Below are 23,075 nucleotides of genomic sequence, written 5' to 3'. Positions count from 1 at the left end.
CACCCCAGCCATAAACTGTTCAGACTGCTTCCATCAGGAAGGAGGTTCTGCAGCATCCGGTCCCGTACCAGCAGACTGAGAGACAGCTTTTTCCATCAGGCCATCAGACTGCTGAACACGTCATAGACACCTCAGCTTCACTACTGGAACTTCAACATTATGCACTCCACACTGTATATAAATGCCACTTGTTTTGCACATATTCAACTCTGTATATTTTATATATTTTATTATTATTATTATTATTATTATTATTATTATTATTATTATTTTTTTTTTTACTATTTAATTTGTAAAAATGTGTATACACACACACACACACACACACACACACACACACACACACACACACACACACGTAGGAAAATATTTAGTATACACATCCAGAAATGCATACACTATTATATATTGTACATATATTTATTAGTGTCAGGTTGGCCATTCTTGTATTTTGCTCGTTTGTGTTGTTGTGTTTGCACATCTCTGTTGCTTGTGGGGCTCGCACACAAGAATTTCACTCGCATGTGCTGTGCCAGTGTGCCTGCACATGTGATGTGACAATAAAAGTGATTTGATTTGATGATCATTTCCATATTTGAAGATCACCTCTTCCCTAAAAAAAAGAAATCTACTGCCAAGGTTCTTCTCGTGGTGCGTTAGAGCCGAGGATGATGAAGACGCAGAAGCTAAAGCAATTTCTGAAACACGTTTAGAAAAATTTAAAAGTAATATATTTCCAATACTGGAGAAAAAAATCATCATCTGGCATTAGTGTCAGCGCACTCATTCACTGTAAAAAATCAAACTTGCTTACAGTCATTTCTTTCACAATTCAACAATAAAAGCTGAGTTGCCCCATAAACTCAAATACATTAAGGGTTTCAACTAATCCTTTAACGTTTTGGAGCAAAAGTTGGTCTCACATGAACTTTATTGCTGGCAAAATGAATGAATTCAAGTTTTACATGAGTTGAAGCTGTTGGCGCCTTTCTGTGCCTGAGCACGCATGCGCATGTCATATTTTTGGATACTACGGGGTCTACGATGCACTTTTGCAAGGACTGAAAGCCACCTGGCCGTCTGCCTTAATGCGAACACGAGGCTTTTTACGCCAGGAGCTGGATGCAGCTAAGGTGTTCATCTCAACTTTCTGAAGGCAAGTACTGTTTCTTTTAATGTGCATTTATATGTGTTTACTACCTCATTTAAGATCCCCCCTAGACTGTTTTACTCAATCGTGCTGCTTGAATGCCCTCGTGAGCAACTTTAATGTTTTCCATCATGAAATAGTGCTTTAAAGTTTTCGTATAAAAATCGCCATGTCACAAAATAATGTAAATCCGACAAGCATCCCTTCCAAACAGGCGCGTTCATGTCTGACAAGCCTCCACGACACCCCCTACGTGTATTTCATGTAGGGGGTGTTCGCCATACCACCGAACGAAAGAAACCCGACAAAATAAGCTAGCTCGCTCATGGCAAACCCCCCACCGCTTTTTAAAATAAATAAATAATTTCGGGGGCCCCCGCTGCCATGTTGTTTAATTTGTTCAAATCATATTTAGCCAAAAAAATGTGGTTTAGTTTCTGTGTGAACGGGGTGGTGGAGTCCTCCACCGAGAACACTCACGTTAACTTTATCGAGTGGGGGGAAAAAAGTTAGCTTGTTTATATTATGCTAACATAGCTGTGTCGCTAGCGGTCACGTAGCACATCATTATATACCAGCTAGCCCAACTTCAGTAACCCTACAAACGTCACTGCTGTTTAGTTTCCTGTCTTCATTTATGTTGGAAGTGATAACAGCTGTAGGGTTTAATTTGTTTCCAAAACCCCGCAGTCAGGACATGCTATATTGTATTTAGATAGAAGCTAGCGAGCTAACTCCCTGCTAACTTCTAACTCCGTTAAATGTCATAAATTTCGTTTTCATGGGTGCCTGGATGCTAAACTCAATTGTTACACCTGGTAGAACAGAACGCTGATCATTTTATTAAAGATGAAAGACTTTAGACAGTTTTTCAACTCTCAGTAATGCCATAGTGATCGTTTGACATGTGAACCTGCAGCGGAGTTTAGGTCCAGACACGGCTAGTGACGTCAGACTGAACAACCGGATTGAACGAGGAGGACCCAGAATCCAGCCCTGTGTGAAGCTGAAGAGGCTGAAAATTACAGGTTATCTGTGGAAGCCTGCATCAAGAAGGTGGTGACACTTGTCATTAAAAATGCCAGTTCACCTTCCTCTACGGAAAAAGTTGATGCCATCACCCAACGGCTGTTCATAAAACTCTGGCCTAGACTTAAAAAGATCAAAGTTGATAATGTGATATGGTTTATAGCTCCTTAATACAGAAATGGAAAGAGCCAGATGTCATACATATTCATGGTATTAGACCATGAATATGCAGATGATGTAATTGTAAAGGTTTTCAAGGAGCATGCCATCACTGTATTGGAAAGTGAACATTTCATCACAAGCTTCTTTCTCTGTGTGGGTCATGCTGTATGGATCGCAGGCAGAAAATACTTGGTTACTGTTGTGTAAGTCCCTAAAAGTAGATTTTGTTTATCTGGACGCAGGATTTTCAGTTTCAATTTATTTAAGTAATTATAATAAAGGTCAATCAAATGGACCAATATGGCAAGGCCATGATGATCCACTTGGTAAAATAAATCCGTTTGGCATCTTTCTTGGCCTTAAGACAACAATTCTGATGGCTAAAGATCCAAACGGGACACAAGAAAAAAACAAAAACAAAACACGTGTTGTCTGACGACACAATCAAAGATCTGCACATCAATGAAAAAAAATCTCGAAAGGGCCACCTAAACATAATATATAATGTTCTGACTGAGAGACGTTTTGAAAAAATTTAAACGTACAGCTCTGCTATCACTTCCAACATAAATGAAGACAGAAAACTAAACAGCAGTGACTTTTTTTTTTTTGGGTTACTGAGGTTGGACTAGCTGGTACATAATGATGTACTACGAGATCACTAGCGATACAGCTATGTTAGCATAACATAAACACAGTGAAGCTGGAGGATGAAAGCTAACCTTTTTCCATTCGATAAAATTTATGTGAGGGTTCCCAAAGGTTAGGGACGAATTCAATCGCATGGCAGGATGCTGTTGCAGATTAAACAGCGCCTCTTCACAGCTCTGTGGGCACAAAATAGAAGTACTACAAGGACATAGGGAAAAGGGACAAAGAGGGGAGGGATATAAAATATTCCAAATGTTTCTTGAATTGTTAGCACAGTGTATATGTGTATGTATCTATCCATCGATTCACTTACGCCAGGGGTGGGCAAATCCAGGCCCCGAGGGCCGGTGTCCTGCAGGTTTTAGATCTCGCCTTGGGTCAACACACCTGAATCGCATGATTAGTTCGTTACCAGGCCTCTGGAGAACTTCAGGACATTTTCAGGAGCTAATTTAGCCATTTATATCAGCTGTGTTGGTTCAAGGACACATCTAAAACCTGCAGGGACACCGGCCCTCGAGGCCTGGAGTTGCCCACCCCTAACTTCCGCTTTTCCTTTTCAGGGTCGCAGGGGGTGCTGGAGCCTATGGCAGCTATCTCAGGGCGAGAGGCAGGGTACGCCCTGGACAGGTCGCTAGTCTGTCACAGGGCTAAACATTCGTACTCACATTCACTCATACCTATGGGCAATTTAGATTTTTCCAAAAACAATGGGCAATTAAGATTTTTCACGTGCCTCCAAAGAGGCAAAGGTGTCGCCATCTGACATGATTCAGCAGCGCCTCTTCACAGCTCTGTGGTCACAAGTTGAGCAAAAGCCTCTCAAAATCACACACAGGGGGATTAAAAAAACTTGAAAAGGTGATTTTTAAAGACATAACAAAGCGGCTGGACATTAGCCCTGATCTCGTGATCATTGCGCTAGCCGTAGGTCAGCCGTACCTAGAGGTGATCATTTCCATATTTGAAGATCACCACTTCCGTTAAAAACCTGCTGGCAAGGTTCTTCTCGTGGTGCGTTAGAGCCGAGGATGACGAGGACAAAGAAACTAAAGCCATGTCTGAAACACGTTTAGAAGAATTTAAAAGTAATATATTTCCAATAGTGGAGGAAAAAATCATCATCTGGCATTAGTGTCAGCGATTATGATGATGATGAAGAGGAACATGTGAGCGCACTCATTGATGCTGTGCTCACACGTGTTGAAAATAATTCGCACTACAGACCTTCTAAAAAACTCCACAGGTACCTGTTAAAACACGTGTTGTAATTATAATAAAGGTCAATCAAATGGACCAATATGGCAAGGCCATGATGATCCACTTGGTAAAATAAATCCGTTTGGCATCTTTCTTGGCCTTAAGACAACAATTCTTATGGCTAAAGATCCAAACGGGACACACAAAAAAACACATGTTGTCTGACAACAGTATCAAAGATCTGCATATACATGTATATAAACTGAAAGATCTCGACCGGGCCATTTACCAAGAGCTACGTCAGAAAACATTCTGTTAAGAAAAAACATTTACTGATGTTACTGAACGACGAGGACCCAGTGTTGAGAAAACTGACGGTCGATATCATTAAAAATCACCTGATCGACACTATGCAGAATCCAGCCCTGTGTGATGCTGAAGAGGCTGAAAATTACAGGTTATCTGTGGAAGCCTGTATCAAGAAGGTGGTGACACGTGTCAATAAAAATGCCAGTTCACCTTCCTCTACTGAAAAAGTTGATGCCATCACCCAACGGCTGTTCATAAAACTCTGGCCTAGACTTAAAAAGATCAAAGTTGATAATGTGATATTCATCAGTGATTGTCAGGGTCCCTGAGCAGTTATGAATTATATTATTATTATTATTATTATTGTATGTATATTTGGTGTTGCTGTCCTTCTCCCTGTTTGCGTGTGTGTATATGTGTTTCAGTGGGCGCCTTCAGGCCTGGTGGGTGTGGCCCTGCTGATGGTCTGGCCACACCCGAAGCCACACACCTGCTGCTGGTCAGGCCTCGTCGGGGGTGCTACTTAGGAGAGTCTTGGAGCTCCCACCGACGTGGGATCATTGCGTGAGTCTCCACGTTAGTCATCCATTTGAACTGAGTTAGTGTATGTATGCCCGCGGTTATGTGTCCTGACGGCTGCGTCTATTGTGTCCCCAGGAGAAGTGTGGAGCGCCAGACAGCAGCCAGCACGAGGAGTGCTGAGACACGGGAGCGGAGAGCACTGAGACACGGACTGGTCACGGAGAGACACGACACGGGAGTCAGGGGAAACCACGGGGATTTATTGTTGTTATTTCCACACACTGTAAATAAACGTACTGCTTGTACATAGAGCACCGCGCCTGGGTCCTCCTTCCCCAGACCCCCCACGGTTTGCCATGCCAAACCGTGACAGTGATATGGTTTACAGCTCTTTAATACAGAAATGGAACAGAAATTATTCACTGTCTACTTTAGCAGAAGGTTTTTAGCTGAAGATAGTTTAACCAGCTGTACCTATCCGCTGGAACGTTAAAGACAATACAATTACACTGCAAAGCAAGACACAAGTAGGCAAAGTTCTTCATGTTACTCGTGCACGGGAGAGACCGGACAGAGCGCCGTTCCTTCGTCTGACCCCAGTTGCTCTCGTCTGTCCTCCCGTACCACTGTCCTTTTATTGAGGTTACATGAATATGCATAGGTTCATTAACATACGACGTCTACATACAAACAGAGTACCTTGCCTGTGTGTGTGTGTGGTGGATGTGTGTGTGGTGTGTGTGTGTTGCTGATCAAAGGGTCAAACATCCTTGGTCAGGAAGAGGGTAGACTAGACCCCCCCCCCGGTGAGGAAGTCCAGCAGTTCATCTAAACAGAAAAGCACTTAGACTAGAACAGACGTAGCTACGTTAATCCTACCATAAAACAATTAAGACAAGATGCAACCTCTTCCCATACTCCCAGGATGTAGGTGTGGAATACACACCAAGCCTTTTGTAGCCTGCTAGAGATCACACCTCCTGTCACTACACAATTGATTATACACCTCTAAGAATATATGGTTAAATATTTCTAAGCATAAATGACAATCAACAATACAAACTCTAACACCTTCATTTTTATCATTTAGCATCATTTTAGAATATAATACATTACTGTAGATCAGGGGTCCCCAATCCCAGTCCGCGAGGGCCGGTGTCCCTGCAGGTTTCAGATCTCACCCTGGGTCAACACACCTGAATCACATGATTAGTTTGTTACCAGGCCTCTGGAGAACTTCAAGACGTGTTGAGAAGGTAATTTATCCATTTAAATCAGCTGTGGTGGATCAAGGACACATCTAAAACCTGCAGGAAACCAGCCCTCGCGGACTGGGATTGGGGACCCCTGCTGTAGCTCAAACAGCATATGAAGCATTTAAATTCAGACCAACCTTATAACCGTATAACACCGATGGGGAACAATGTGTTCTGCAGAATACTCTTGATACTTTAAGAGCAATTTGCCAATAATACAGATTCATGTGTAGTAAGGTGGTTTCATTGCTACTTTTATTAAAGGAGTGCTTCTAAAAATTGAGGTGGTCATCTCCGCTTGCATTTCTGTAAAAGCCACAGCATGCCACCTTGGATGAGAATATGCATTCTTAACATTTTGCTGTCACAGTTTAGCTGTTTTCATTTCCACTGACACATCAGCTCCTAAGACCACAATACTACTACCAAAGTACTACAAGGATCCGGAAAAAAGGACAGAGGGGGGATATAAAATATACCAAATGTTTCTTGAATTGTTAGCACAAGTGTATATGTGTATGTATCTAGTCGAGTTTATATGCAGTAGTGCTCACTTGTTTTCTTTCATTTTATTACTTAACTGTATTTCATGTAAGTCATTGATATTAAATATTGATTTTACAGAGGGGTGGTAAGAGTTTGGTTTGAGATTTTCCTGTTAATATTTGGATATTTTTCTTGCATTAACAATTTTTTGATTAGAAAAGCAGAATAAAATGTGCAAATTAGCTTCATTTATAGTTTGTTATACTCCTTCCCTCTAATACAAATATTTCATTTCTAACTCTGAGTGTAAGTGCATAATTTAATGATAAGTGTTTCTGCTCACAAATGTCCACGAGCACAGACATGCACGCAAAAACTGCGTGACTCCTCGCTGGCTGTAACTCACCGCGCGTGTTCACCTGGAACGTCCTCTAAGAAGACGTGTGACCATTCTGATAGCCGTCTGTGTCTGCAGGTGAATGAGTGAAGCTACATAAACAGTTAAATTAGCATAGCTTACCAGCCGTAAACCCGACAACAACACAGTGGGTGAGGGTCGGAGGGGGGGTCGCTTGACATTCTAACTTTAAAGGAAGGATTTTAACAGTATTTGCTGTGGGTTAAAGCAGTGGACCAGCAGGCTACATGTTTGAATCCAAACAAGTTTCACTCAATCCCAACAACTGAGGATCGCCATTGTATAGCGGTCGCTAGGGTAACGTCACGTCGCCGTCATATCGGATGTGGGCGGGGCTTAGCGCTAGAATCCCTTTGATCCTTTCATGTCTTGTGTGACATCACCTTGGTAAAAGTCTATAAATAGAACCATTTGCACAGGGTTAGTCACAAGGTAAGTTTAGTAAGAGGGAGTAAGAGGCATTAATGTCTGAGACACAAACTCAGCAACTTACACAAAATTCAGAATCAAGTCCAGATTGTAAAAAAGTTATATCATTTGAAAATATGAATTCTGCCATTGAAACAACCGATGCGATTCAAAGCTGCGCCACTGAAGACGACTCTGAATGTAGTGTCGTCCCTGGCGTAAACATTTTACGGAGCGACGAGGGGAAATCGAAGCACTGTGTGTGCTGCCCTCAGTCATGCAACCAGCAACAGAATCCGGGGGATCCAGAGTCAGTTGATCTCCAGGAACCTCCGGTGTCAGAAGAGCAGCTGCTCGTTAAAGAGCTAATAAATGCTGTTATTACACGTGCCTCCAAAGAGGCAAAGGTGTCGCCATCGGAAATGATTCAGCAGCGCCTCTTCACAGCTCTGTGGGCACAAGTTGAGCAAAAGCCTCTCAAAATCACACACAGGGGGATTAAAAAACTTGAAAAGGTGATTTTTAAAGACATAACAAAGCGGCTGGACATTAGCCCTGATCTCGTGATCATTGCGCTAGCCGTAGGTCAGCCGTACCTAGAGGTGATCATTTCCATATTTGAAGATCACCTCTTCCGTAAAAAAAGCCTACTGGCAAGGTTCTTCTCGTGGTGCGTTAGAGCCGAGGATGACGAGGACGAACAAACTAAAGCCATGTCTGAAACACGTTTAGAAGAATTTAAAAGTAATATATTTCGGATACTGGAGAAAAAATCATCATCTGGCATTAGTGTCAGCGATTATGATGATGATGAAGAAGAACATGTGAGCGCACTCATTGATGCTGTGCTCACACGAGCTGCAAATAAATCGCACTACAGACCTTCTAAAAAACTCCACAGGTATCTGTTAAAACACGTGTTGTCTGACAACAGGATCAAAGATCTGCATATACATGAAAAAAAACTGAAAGATCTGGACAGGGCCATTTACCAAGAGCTACGTCAGAAAACATTCTGTAAAGAAAAACATTTACTGATGTTACTGAACGACGAGGACCCAGTGTTGAGAAAACTGACGGTCGATATCATTAAAAATCACCTGATCGACACTATGCAGAATCCAGCCCTGTGTGATGCTGAAGAGGCTGAAAATTACAGGTTATCTGTGGAAGCCTGTATCAAGAAGGTGGTGACACGTGTCAATAAAAATGCCAGTTCACCTTCCTCTACTGAAAAAGTTGATGCCATCACCCAACGGCTGTTCATAAAACTCTGGCCTAGACTTAAAAAAATCAAAGTTGATAATGTGATGTTCATCAGTGATATGGTTTACAGCTCTTTAATACAGGAATGGAAAGAGCCAGATGTCATACTGACATTCATGGAATTAGACCATGAATATGCAGATGATATAATTGTAAAGCTTTTCAAGGAGCATGCCATCACTGTATTGGAAAGTGAACATTTCATGACAAGCTTCTTTCTCTGTGCGGGTCATGCTGTATGGATCGCAGGCAGAAAATACTTGGTTACTGTTATGTAAGACCCTAAAAGTAGATTCTGTTCATCTGGACGTAGCATTTTCAGTTTCAATTTATTTAACATCTAATCGAGTCATTTTAAAAACCCTTGACCGGTCGAGGCAGATGGCCGTTCCTCACTGAGCCTGGTTCTGCCGGAGTTTTCTCCCTGTTAAAAGGAAGTTTTTACTCCCCACCGTCGCCTAGTGCTTGCTCAGAGGGAATTGTCAAATTATTGGGGTTTTGTTTTGTGCCATCTAATACACAACTTATTGTATTGGGCACTCTAAATGTATTTTTAATCAATAAAAAGATCCAAAAAAGATTATATTGTGAATTCTGCGTGTTTTCATTGTCACACAAATGTATACATTTTCAGCTTAGACTGAACGTGTTTGTTTGTCATTCCTTTCAAATCAAAGATTTTAGTAGCAACTATTGTATTAAAACATTGCACAGGCGTTTTACTCTGATTACACAAACCTTATGTAGGAGTAGGTCACAGATAAGAGGTACTAATTTGTAAATTTGACCTCTGACCTCACAGAGATCAAATGTGACAGGATATTTGTGCTGTAATTTTCAGACTGTAAGGATTATTTGTATGTAAACTATAATTTCATATTAAGAATCCACATCAACACATTCTCACTCTCAAAGTGTAAAATGTTACACTATAGGTGACAAATCGTCAGTATGTTACGCTTTTGGCCACCCAACATGTCCCTGTGTTACTTGTTCGGAAAAATGAGGAAACATGAGAACCATTTCGAATCAATCTACACGTGTATGTTTATTTTACTGTAATTGCTTTGGAAAACACTATCTAACACGATTAGGTTATGATACGGGTTAGGATTAAGGTTAGGGTTATGGCTGGAATACACAGCTGGAACGTGTATTACACCGGGAGCGTCATTCTATTGGATGTCATCCACAATCCGGCGCGTATCAAATAGATGCGGAAGGTTACCTTTCACGTGTCTATGGGACACCTCGGAGCGCGACTAATGGTCGGTATGTTACACGTCGGGAATGAGAACGGGCTGTCCACATATATTGGTATGTCATCTACTAAATTTTGCCAATACAAACAATGGCAGTAATGAATTAATTCATCAATATAATAATTAATATATATAAATATAAAAACACATTTACAAAAAAAAATTATTCACTGTCTACTTTAGCAGAAGGTTTCTAGCTGAAGATAGTTTAACCAGCTGTTTTGCCAACACCTTCATTTTTATCATTTAGCATCATTTTAGAATATAATACATTACTGTAGATCAGGGGTCCCCAATCCCAGTCCGCGAGGGCCGGTGTCCCTGCAGGTTTTAGATCTCACCCTGGGTCAACACACCTGAATCACATGATTAGTTTGTTACCAGGCCTCTGGAGAACTTCAAGACGTGTTGAGAAGGTAATTTATCCATTTAAATCAGCTGTGGTGGATCAAGGACACATCTAAAACCTGCAGGAAACCAGCCCTCGCGGACTGGGATTGGGGACCCCTGCTGTAGCTCAAACAGCATATGAAGCATTTAAATTCAGACCAACCTTATAACCGTATAACACCGATGGGGAACAATGTGTTCTGCAGAATACTCTTGATACTTTAAGAGCAATTTGCCAATAATACAGATTCATGTGTAGTAAGGTGGTTTCATTGCTACTTTTATTAAAGGAGTGCTTCTAAAAATTGAGGTGGTCATCTCCGCTTGCATTTCTGTAAAAGCCACAGCATGCCACCTTGGATGAGAATATGCATTCTTAACATTTTGCTGTCACAGTTTAGCTGTTTTCATTTCCACTGACACATCAGCTCCTAAGACCACAATACTACTACCAAAGTACTACAAGGATCCGGAAAAAAGGACAGAGGGGGGATATAAAATATACCAAATGTTTCTTGAATTGTTAGCACAAGTGTATATGTGTATGTATCTAGTCGAGTTTATATGCAGTAGTGCTCACTTGTTTTCTTTCATTTTATTACTTAACTGTATTTCATGTAAGTCATTGATATTAAATATTGATTTTACAGAGGGGTGGTAAGAGTTTGGTTTGAGATTTTCCTGTTAATATTTGGATATTTTTCTTGCATTAACAATTTTTTGATTAGAAAAGCAGAATAAAATGTGCAAATTAGCTTCATTTATAGTTTGTTATACTCCTTCCCTCTAATACAAATATTTCATTTCTAACTCTGAGTGTAAGTGCATAATTTAATAATAAGTGTTTCTGCTCACAAATGTCCACGAGCACAGACATGCACGCAAAAACTGCGTGACTCCTCGCTGGCTGTAACTCACCGCGCGTGTTCACCTGGAACGTCCTCTAAGAAGACGTGTGACCATTCTGATAGCCGTCTGTGTCTGCAGGTGAATGAGTGAAGCTACATAAACAGTTAAATTAGCATAGCTTACCAGCCGTAAACCCGACAACAACACAGTGGGTGAGGGTCGGAGGGGGGGTCGCTTGACATTCTAACTTTAAAGGAAGGATTTTAACAGTATTAGTGTAACACACTTAGAGACAGTGTGCGCACCGCGGATGACGTCAGTGCGCACACTGTGTCTGAGGAGGATGTGCGGAAGTGCTTCAGGAAGGTGAACGCACGCAAAGCTACTGGTCCGGACGGGATTCCCGGCCGCGTCCTCAAGTCATGCGCGGCTCAGCTGGCTGGAGTGTTCACGCACATCTTCAACCTTTCCCTCTCTCTGTCTGTAGTCCCAGCCTGCTTCAAAATGGCCACCATCGTCCCTGTACCCAAATCCTCCACCATCTCCTCATTGAACGACTGGCGACCTGTAGCCCTGACCCCCATCGTAAGCAAATGCTTCGAGAAGCTGGTCAGGGACTTCATCTGCTCTGCACTACCCGACTCACTGGACCCTCTACAGTTTGCATACCGCCACAACAGGTCCACTGATGATGCCATAGCCCTGACACTACACACTGCCCTGTCACACCTGGAGAAGAGAGACACGTATGTGAGGATGCTGTTTGTAGATTACAGCTCAGCATTCAATACCATCGTTCCCTCGAAGCTGGACAGGAAACTGCAGGATCTAGGACTGAGCAGCTCCCTCTGCAGCTGGATCCTTAGCTTCCTGTCTGACAGACGCCAGGTGGTCAGACTGGGCAGCATCACCTCATCCCCCATCACACTGAACACTGGTGCTCCACAGGGGTGTGTACTGAGCCCTCTCCTGTACTCACTCTACACCTACGACTGCACAGCCACTAACAGCTCCAACATCATTGTGAAGTTTGTGGACGACACTACAGTGGTGGGTCTTATCACCAACGGTGATGAGACGGCTTACAGGGAGGAGGTCAGCGCCCTGACCCACTGGTGTCAAGACAACCATCTCACCCTCAACGTCGCAAAGACAAAGGAGTTGATAGTGGACTTCCGGAGGTGCAGAGAAGTACACACCCCCATCACCATCAACGGCGCTGCTGTGGAGAGAGTGAGCAGCTTCCGGTTCCTTGGAGTACATCTGGCTGAGGATCTTACGTGGTCAGTACACACAAACAAAACAGTGAAGAAGGCGCAGCAGCGCCTCTTCTTTCTCAGGAGACTGAAAAGATTCGGCATGAGCCCCCGCATCCTCAGGACCTTCTATCACTGTGCCATTGAGAGCATCCTCACTGGATGCATCACCACCTGGTATGGCAACAGCACCGCCTACAACTGCAAAGCTCTCCAGCGAGTAGTGCGGTGCTCTGAACGGATAATTGGAGGTGAGCTTCCCTCCCTCCAAGACATCTACAGGAAGCGCTGCCTGAGGAAAGCGGGGAGGATCATCAAGGACTCCAGTCACCCCAGCCATAAACTGTTCAGACTGCTTCCATCAGGAAGGAGGTTCTGCAGCATCCGGTCCCGTACCAGCAGACTGAGAGACAGCTTTTTCCATCAGGCCATCAGACTGCTGAACACGTCATAGACACCTCAGCTTCACTACTGGAACTTCAACATTATGCACTCCACACTGTATATAAATGCCACTTGTTTTGCACATATTCAACTCTGTATATTTTATATATTTTATTATTATTATTATTATTATTATTATTATTATTATTTTTTTTTTTTACTATTTAATTTGTAAAAATGTGTATACACACACACACACACACACACACACACACACACACACACACACGTAGGAAAATATTTAGTATACACATCCAGAAATGCATACACTATTATATATTGTACATATATTTATTAGTGTCAGGTTGGCCATTCTTGTATTTTGCTCGTTTGTGTTGTTGTGTTTGCACATCTCTGTTGCTTGTGGGGCTCGCACACAAGAATTTCACTCGCATGTGCTGTGCCAGTGTGCCTGCACATGTGATGTGACAATAAAAGTGATTTGATTTGATGATCATTTCCATATTTGAAGATCACCTCTTCCCTAAAAAAAAGAAATCTACTGCCAAGGTTCTTCTCGTGGTGCGTTAGAGCCGAGGATGATGAAGACGCAGAAGCTAAAGCAATTTCTGAAACACGTTTAGAAAAATTTAAAAGTAATATATTTCCAATACTGGAGAAAAAAATCATCATCTGGCATTAGTGTCAGCGCACTCATTCACTGTAAAAAATCAAACTTGCTTACAGTCATTTCTTTCACAATTCAACAATAAAAGCTGAGTTGCCCCATAAACTCAAATACATTAAGGGTTTCAACTAATCCTTTAACGTTTTGGAGCAAAAGTTGGTCTCACATGAACTTTATTGCTGGCAAAATGAATGAATTCAAGTTTTACATGAGTTGAAGCTGTTGGCGCCTTTCTGTGCCTGAGCACGCATGCGCATGTCATATTTTTGGATACTACGGGGTCTACGATGCACTTTTGCAAGGACTGAAAGCCACCTGGCCGTCTGCCTTAATGCGAACACGAGGCTTTTTACGCCAGGAGCTGGATGCAGCTAAGGTGTTCATCTCAACTTTCTGAAGGCAAGTACTGTTTCTTTTAATGTGCATTTATATGTGTTTACTACCTCATTTAAGATCCCCCCTAGACTGTTTTACTCAATCGTGCTGCTTGAATGCCCTCGTGAGCAACTTTAATGTTTTCCATCATGAAATAGTGCTTTAAAGTTTTCGTATAAAAATCGCCATGTCACAAAATAATGTAAATCCGACAAGCATCCCTTCCAAACAGGCGCGTTCATGTCTGACAAGCCTCCACGACACCCCCTACGTGTATTTCATGTAGGGGGTGTTCGCCATACCACCGAACGAAAGAAACCCGACAAAATAAGCTAGCTCGCTCATGGCAAACCCCCCACCGCTTTTTAAAATAAATAAATAATTTCGGGGGCCCCCGCTGCCATGTTGTTTAATTTGTTCAAATCATATTTAGCCAAAAAAATGTGGTTTAGTTTCTGTGTGAACGGGGTGGTGGAGTCCTCCACCGAGAACACTCACGTTAACTTTATCGAGTGGGGGAAAAAAAGTTAGCTTGTTTATATTATGCTAACATAGCTGTGTCGCTAGCGGTCACGTAGCACATCATTATATACCAGCTAGCCCAACTTCAGTAACCCTACAAACGTCACTGCTGTTTAGTTTCCTGTCTTCATTTATGCTGGAAGTGATAACAGCTGTAGGGTTTAATTTGTTTCCAAAACCCCGCAGTCAGGACATGCTATATTGTATTTAGATAGAAGCTAGCGAGCTAACTCCCTGCTAACTTCTAACTCCGTTAAATGTCATAAATTTCGTTTTCATGGGTGCCTGGATGCTAAACTCAATTGTTACACCTGGTAGAACAGAACGCTGATCATTTTATTAAAGATGAAAGACTTTAGACAGTTTTTCAACTCTCAGTAATGCCATAGTGATCGTTTGACATGTGAACCTGCAGCGGAGTTTAGGTCCAGACACGGCTAGTGACGTCAGACTGAACAACCGGATTGAACGAGGAGGACCCAGAATCCAGCCCTGTGTGAAGCTGAAGAGGCTGAAAATTACAGGTTATCTGTGGAAGCCTGCATCAAGAAGGTGGTGACACTTGTCATTAAAAATGCCAGTTCACCTTCCTCTACGGAAAAAGTTGATGCCATCACCCAACGGCTGTTCATAAAACTCTGGCCTAGACTTAAAAAGATCAAAGTTGATAATGTGATATGGTTTATAGCTCCTTAATACAGAAATGGAAAGAGCCAGATGTCATACATATTCATGGTATTAGACCATGAATATGCAGATGATATAATTGTAAAGGTTTTCAAGGAGCATGCCATCACTGTATTGGAAAGTGAACATTTCATCACAAGCTTCTTTCTCTGTGTGGGTCATGCTGTATGGATCGCAGGCAGAAAATACTTGGTTACTGTTGTGTAAGTCCCTAAAAGTAGATTTTGTTTATCTGGACGCAGGATTTTCAGTTTCAATTTATTTAAGTAATTATAATAAAGGTCAATCAAATGGACCAATATGGCAAGGCCATGATGATCCACTTGGTAAAATAAATCCGTTTGGCATCTTTCTTGGCCTTAAGACAACAATTCTGATGGCTAAAGATCCAAACGGGACACAAGAAAAAAACAAAAACAAAACACGTGTTGTCTGACAACAGTATCAAAGATTTGCATATACATAAAAAAAACCTGAAAGATCTGGACCGGGCCATTTACAAAGAGCTACGTCAGAAAACATTCTGTAAAGAAAAACATTTACTGATGTTACTGAACAACGAGGACCCAGTGTTGAGAAAACTGACGGTCGATATCATTAAAAATCACCTGATCGACACTATGCAGAATCCAGCCCTGTGTGATGCTGAAGAGGCTGAAAATTACAGGTTATCTGTGGAAGCCTGTATCAAGAAGGTGGTGACACGTGTCAATAAAAATGCCAGTTCACCTTCCTCTACTGAAAAAGTTGATGCCATCACCCAACGGCTGTTCATAAAACTCTGGCCTAGACTTAAAAAGATCAAAGTTGATAATGTGATGTTCATCGGTGATTGTCAGGGTCCCTGAGCAGTTATGAATTATATTATTATTATTATTGTATGTATATTTGGTGTTGCTGTCCTTCTCCCTGTTTGCGTGTGTGTATATGTGTTTCAGTGGGCGCCTTCAGGCCTGGTGGGTGTGGCCCTGCTGATGGTCTGGCCACACCCGAAGCCACACACCTGCTGCTGGTCAGGCCTCGTCGGGGGTGCTACTTAGGAGAGTCTTGGAGCTCCCACCGACGTGGGATCATTGCGTGAGTCTCCACGTTAGTCATCCATTTGAACTGAGTTAGTGTATGTATGCCCGCGGTTATGTGTCCTGACGGCTGCGTCTATTGTGTCCCCAGGAGAAGTGTGGAGCGCCAGACAGCAGCCAGCACGAGGAGTGCTGAGACACGGGAGCGGAGAGCACTGAGACACGGACTGGTCACGGAGAGACACGACACGGGAGTCAGGGGAAACCACGGGGATTTATTGTTGTTATTTCCACACACTGTAAATAAACGTACTGCTTGTACATAGAGCACCGCGCCTGGGTCCTCCTTCCCCACACCCCCCACGGTTTGCCATGCCAAACCGTGACAGTGATATGGTTTACAGCTCTTTAATACAGAAATGGAACAGAAATTATTCACTGTCTACTTTAGCAGAAGGTTTTTAGCTGAAGATAGTTTAACCAGCTGTTTTGCCAACACCTTCATTTTTATCATTTAGCATCATTTTAGAATATAATACATTACTGTAGATCAGGGGTCCCCAATCCCAGTCCGCGAGGGCCGGTGTCCCTGCAGGTTTTAGATCTCACCCTGGGTCAACACACCTGAATCACATGATTAGTTTGTTACCAGGCCTCTGGAGAACTTCAAGACTTGTTGAGAAGGTAATTTATCCATTTAAATCAGCTGTGGTGGATCAAGGACACATCTAAAACCTGCAGGAAACCAGCCCTCGCGGACTGGGATTGGGGACCCCTGCTGTAGCTCAAACAGCATATGAAGCATTTAAATTCAGACCAACCTTATAACCGTATAACACCGATGGGGAACAATGTGTTCTGCAGAATACTCTTGATACTTTAAGAGCAATTTGCCAATAATACAGATTCATGTGTAGTAAGGTGGTTTCATTGCTACTTTTATTAAAGGAGTGCTTCTAAAAATTGAGGTGGTCATCTCCGCTTGCATTTCTGTAAAAGCCACAGCATGCCACCTTGGATGAGAATATGCATTCTTAACATTTTGCTGTCACAGTTTAGCTGTTTTCATTTCCACTGACACATCAGCTCCTAAGACCACAATACTACTACCAAAGTACTACAAGGATCCGGAAAAAAGGACAGAGGGGGGATATAAAATATACCAAATGTTTCTTGAATTGTTAGCACAAGTGTATATGTGTATGTATCTAGTCGAGTTTATATGCAGTAGTGCTCACTTGTTTTCTTTCATTTTATTACTTAACTGTATTTCATGTAAGTCATTGATATTAAATATTGATTTTACAGAGGGGTGGTAAGAGTTTGGTTTGAGATTTTCCTGTTAATATTTGGATATTTTTCTTGCATTAACAATTTTTTGATTAGAAAAGCAGAATAAAATGTGCAAATTAGCTTCATTTATAGTTTGTTATACTCCTTCCCTCTAATACAAATATTTCATTTCTAACTCTGAGTGTAAGTGCATAATTTAATAATAAGTGTTTCTGCTCACAAATGTCCACGAGCACAGACATGCACGCAAAAACTGCGTGACTCCTCGCTGGCTGTAACTCACCGCGCGTGTTCACCTGGAACGTCCTCTAAGAAGACGTGTGACCATTCTGATAGCCGTCTGTGTCTGCAGGTGAATGAGTGAAGCTACATAAACAGTTAAATTAGCATAGCTTACCAGCCGTAAACCCGACAACAACACAGTGGGTGAGGGTCGGAGGGGGGGTCGCTTGACATTCTAACTTTAAAGGAAGGATTTTAACAGTATTTGCTGTGGGTTAAAGCAGTGGACCAGCAGGCTACATGTTTGAATCCAAACAAGTTTCACTCAATCCCAACAACTGAGGATCGCCATTGTATAGCGGTCGCTAGGGTAACGTCACGTCGCCGTCATATCGGATGTGGGCGGGGCTTAGCGCTAGAATCCCTTTGATCCTTTCATGTCTTGTGTGACATCACCTTGGTAAAAGTCTATAAATAGAACCATTTGCACAGGGTTAGTCACAAGGTAAGTTTAGTAAGAGGGAGTAAGAGGCATTAATGTCTGAGACACAAACTCAGCAACTTACACAAAATTCAGAATCAAGTCCAGATTGTAAAAAAGTTATATCATTTGAAAATATGAATTCTGCCATTGAAACAACCGATGCGATTCAAAGCTGCGCCACTGAAGACGACTCTGAATGTAGTGTCGTCCCTGGCGTAAACATTTTACGGAGCGACGAGGGGAAATCGAAGCACTGTGTGTGCTACCCTCAGTCATGCAACCAGCAACAGAATCCGGGGGATCCAGAGTCAGTTGATCTCCAGGAACCTCCGGTGTCAGAAGAGCAGCTGCTCGTTAAAGAGCTAATAAATGCTGTTATTACACGTGCCTCCAAAGAGGCAAAGGTGTCGCCATCGGAAATGATTCAGCAGCGCCTCTTCACAGCTCTGTGGGCACAAGTTGAGCAAAAACCTCTCAAAATCACACACAGGGGGATTAAAAAACTTGAAAAGGTGATTTTTAAAGACATAACAAAGCGGCTGGACATTAGCCCTGATCTCGTGATCATTGCGCTAGCCGTAGGTCAGCCGTACCTAGAGGTGATCATTTCCATATTTGAAGATCACCTCTTCCGTAAAAAAAGCCTACTGGCAAGGTTCTTCTCGTGGTGCGTTAGAGCCGAGGATGACGAGGACGAACAAACTAAAGCCATGTCTGAAACACGTTTAGAAGAATTTAAAAGTAATATATTTCGGATACTGGAGAAAAAATCATCATCTGGCATTAGTGTCAGCGATTATGATGATGATGAAGAAGAACATGTGAGCGCACTCATTGATGCTGTGCTCACACGAGCTGCAAATAAATCGCACTACAGACCTTCTAAAAAACTCCACAGGTATCTGTTAAAACACGTGTTGTCTGACAACAGGATCAAAGATCTGCATATACATGAAAAAAAACTGAAAGATCTGGACAGGGCCATTTACCAAGAGCTACGTCAGAAAACATTCTGTAAAGAAAAACATTTACTGATGTTACTGAACGACGAGGACCCAGTGTTGAGAAAACTGACGGTCGATATCATTAAAAATCACCTGATCGACACTATGCAGAATCCAGCCCTGTGTGATGCTGAAGAGGCTGAAAATTACAGGTTATCTGTGGAAGCCTGTATCAAGAAGGTGGTGACACGTGTCAATAAAAATGCCAGTTCACCTTCCTCTACTGAAAAAGTTGATGCCATCACCCAACGGCTGTTCATAAAACTCTGGCCTAGACTTAAAAAAATCAAAGTTGATAATGTGATGTTCATCAGTGATATGGTTTACAGCTCTTTAATACAGGAATGGAAAGAGCCAGATGTCATACTGACATTCATGGAATTAGACCATGAATATGCAGATGATATAATTGTAAAGCTTTTCAAGGAGCATGCCATCACTGTATTGGAAAGTGAACATTTCATGACAAGCTTCTTTCTCTGTGCGGGTCATGCTGTATGGATCGCAGGCAGAAAATACTTGGTTACTGTTATGTAAGACCCTAAAAGTAGATTCTGTTCATCTGGACGTAGCATTTTCAGTTTCAATTTATTTAACATCTAATCGAGTCATTTTAAAAACCCTTGACCGGTCGAGGCAGATGGCCGTTCCTCACTGAGCCTGGTTCTGCCGGAGTTTTCTCCCTGTTAAAAGGAAGTTTTTACTCCCCACCGTCGCCTAGTGCTTGCTCAGAGGGAATTGTCAAATTATTGGGGTTTTGTTTTGTGCCATCTAATACACAACTTATCGTATTGGGCACTCTAAATGTATTTTTAATCAATAAAAAGATCCAAAAAAGATTATATTGTGAATTCTGCGTGTTTTCATTGTCACACAAATGTATACATTTTCAGCTTAGACTGAACGTGTTTGTTTGTCATTCCTTTCAAATCAAAGATTTTAGTAGCAACTATTGTATTAAAACATTGCACAGGCGTTTTACTCTGATTACACAAACCTTATGTAGGAGTAGGTCACAGATAAGAGGTACTAATTTGTAAATTTGACCTCTGACCTCACAGAGATCAAATGTGACAGGATATTTGTGCTGTAATTTTCAGACTGTAAGGATTATTTGTATGTAAACTATAATTTCATATTAAGAATCCACATCAACACATTCTCACTCTCAAAGTGTAAAATGTTACACTATAGGTGACAAATCGTCAGTATGTTACGCTTTTGGCCACCCAACATGTCCCTGTGTTACTTGTTCGGAAAAATGAGGAAACATGAGAACCATTTCGAATCAATCTACACGTGTATGTTTATTTTACTGTAATTGCTTTGGAAAACACTATCTAACACGATTAGGTTATGATACGGGTTAGGATTAAGGTTAGGGTTATGGCTGGAATACACAGCTGGAACGTGTATTACACCGGGAGCGTCATTCTATTGGATGTCATCCACAATCCGGCGCGTATCAAATAGATGCGGAAGGTTACCTTTCACGTGTCTATGGGACACCTCGGAGCGCGACTAATGGTCGGTATGTTACACGTTGGGAATGAGAACGGGCTGTCCACATATATTGGTATGTCATCTACTAAATTTTGCCAATACAAACAATGGCAGTAATGAATTAATTCATCAATATAATAATTAATATATATAAATATAAAAACACATTTACAAAAAAAAATTATTCACTGTCTACTTTAGCAGAAGGTTTCTAGCTGAAGATAGTTTAACCAGCTGTTTTGCCAACACCTTCATTTTTATCATTTAGCATCATTTTAGAATATAATACATTACTGTAGATCAGGGGTCCCCAATCCCAGTCCGCGAGGGCCGGTGTCCCTGCAGGTTTCAGATCTCACCCTGGGTCAACACACCTGAATCACATGATTAGTTTGTTACCAGGCCTCTGGAGAACTTCAAGACGTGTTGAGAAGGTAATTTATCCATTTAAATCAGCTGTGGTGGATCAAGGACACATCTAAAACCTGCAGGAAACCAGCCCTCGCGGACTGGGATTGGGGACCCCTGCTGTAGCTCAAACAGCATATGAAGCATTTAAATTCAGACCAACCTTATAACCGTATAACACCGATGGGGAACAATGTGTTCTGCAGAATACTCTTGATACTTTAAGAGCAATTTGCCAATAATACAGATTCATGTGTAGTAAGGTGGTTTCATTGCTACTTTTATTAAAGGAGTGCTTCTAAAAATTGAGGTGGTCATCTCCGCTTGCATTTCTGTAAAAGCCACAGCATGCCACCTTGGATGAGAATATGCATTCTTAACATTTTGCTGTCACAGTTTAGCTGTTTTCATTTCCACTGACACATCAGCTCCTAAGACCACAATACTACTACCAAAGTACTACAAGGATCCGGAAAAAAGGACAGAGGGGGGATATAAAATATACCAAATGTTTCTTGAATTGTTAGCACAAGTGTATATGTGTATGTATCTAGTCGAGTTTATATGCAGTAGTGCTCACTTGTTTTCTTTCATTTTATTACTTAACTGTATTTCATGTAAGTCATTGATATTAAATATTGATTTTACAGAGGGGTGGTAAGAGTTTGGTTTGAGATTTTCCTGTTAATATTTGGATATTTTTCTTGCATTAACAATTTTTTGATTAGAAAAGCAGAATAAAATGTGCAAATTAGCTTCATTTATAGTTTGTTATACTCCTTCCCTCTAATACAAATATTTCATTTCTAACTCTGAGTGTAAGTGCATAATTTAATGATAAGTGTTTCTGCTCACAAATGTCCACGAGCACAGACATGCACGCAAAAACTGCGTGACTCCTCGCTGGCTGTAACTCACCGCGCGTGTTCACCTGGAACGTCCTCTAAGAAGACGTGTGACCATTCTGATAGCCGTCTGTGTCTGCAGGTGAATGAGTGAAGCTACATAAACAGTTAAATTAGCATAGCTTACCAGCCGTAAACCCGACAACAACACAGTGGGTGAGGGTCGGAGGGGGGGTCGCTTGACATTCTAACTTTAAAGGAAGGATTTTAACAGTATTAGTGTAACACACTTAGAGACAGTGTGCGCACCGCGGATGACGTCAGTGCGCACACTGTGTCTGAGGAGGATGTGCGGAAGTGCTTCAGGAAGGTGAACGCACGCAAAGCTACTGGTCCGGACGGGATTCCCGGCCGCGTCCTCAAGTCATGCGCGGCTCAGCTGGCTGGAGTGTTCACGCACATCTTCAACCTTTCCCTCTCTCTATCTGTAGTCCCAGCCTGCTTCAAAATGGCCACCATCGTCCCTGTACCCAAATCCTCCACCATCTCCTCATTGAACGACTGGCGACCTGTAGCCCTGACCCCCATCGTAAGCAAATGCTTCGAGAAGCTGGTCAGGGACTTCATCTGCTCTGCACTACCCGACTCACTGGACCCTCTACAGTTTGCATACCGCCACAACAGGTCCACTGATGATGCCATAGCCCTGACACTACACACTGCCCTGTCACACCTGGAGAAGAGAGACACGTATGTGAGGATGTTGTTTGTAGATTACAGCTCAGCATTCAATACCATCGTTCCCTCGAAGCTGGACAGGAAACTGCAGGATCTAGGACTGAGCAGCTCCCTCTGCAGCTGGATCCTTAGCTTCCTGTCTGACAGACGCCAGGTGGTCAGACTGGGCAGCATCACCTCATCCCCCATCACACTGAACACTGGTGCTCCACAGGGGTGTGTACTGAGCCCTCTCCTGTACTCACTCTACACCTACGACTGCACAGCCACTAACAGCTCCAACATCATT

The sequence above is a fragment of the Diplotaxodon limnothrissa genome, linkage group LG22 (genome assembly GCF_057381915.1).
Source record: "Diplotaxodon limnothrissa isolate DT_005_m linkage group LG22, D_limnothrissa_male_GT1.1, whole genome shotgun sequence".
Classification (NCBI taxonomy): Eukaryota; Metazoa; Chordata; class Actinopteri; order Cichliformes; family Cichlidae; genus Diplotaxodon; species Diplotaxodon limnothrissa.
This window is presented reverse-complemented; position numbering follows the sequence as displayed.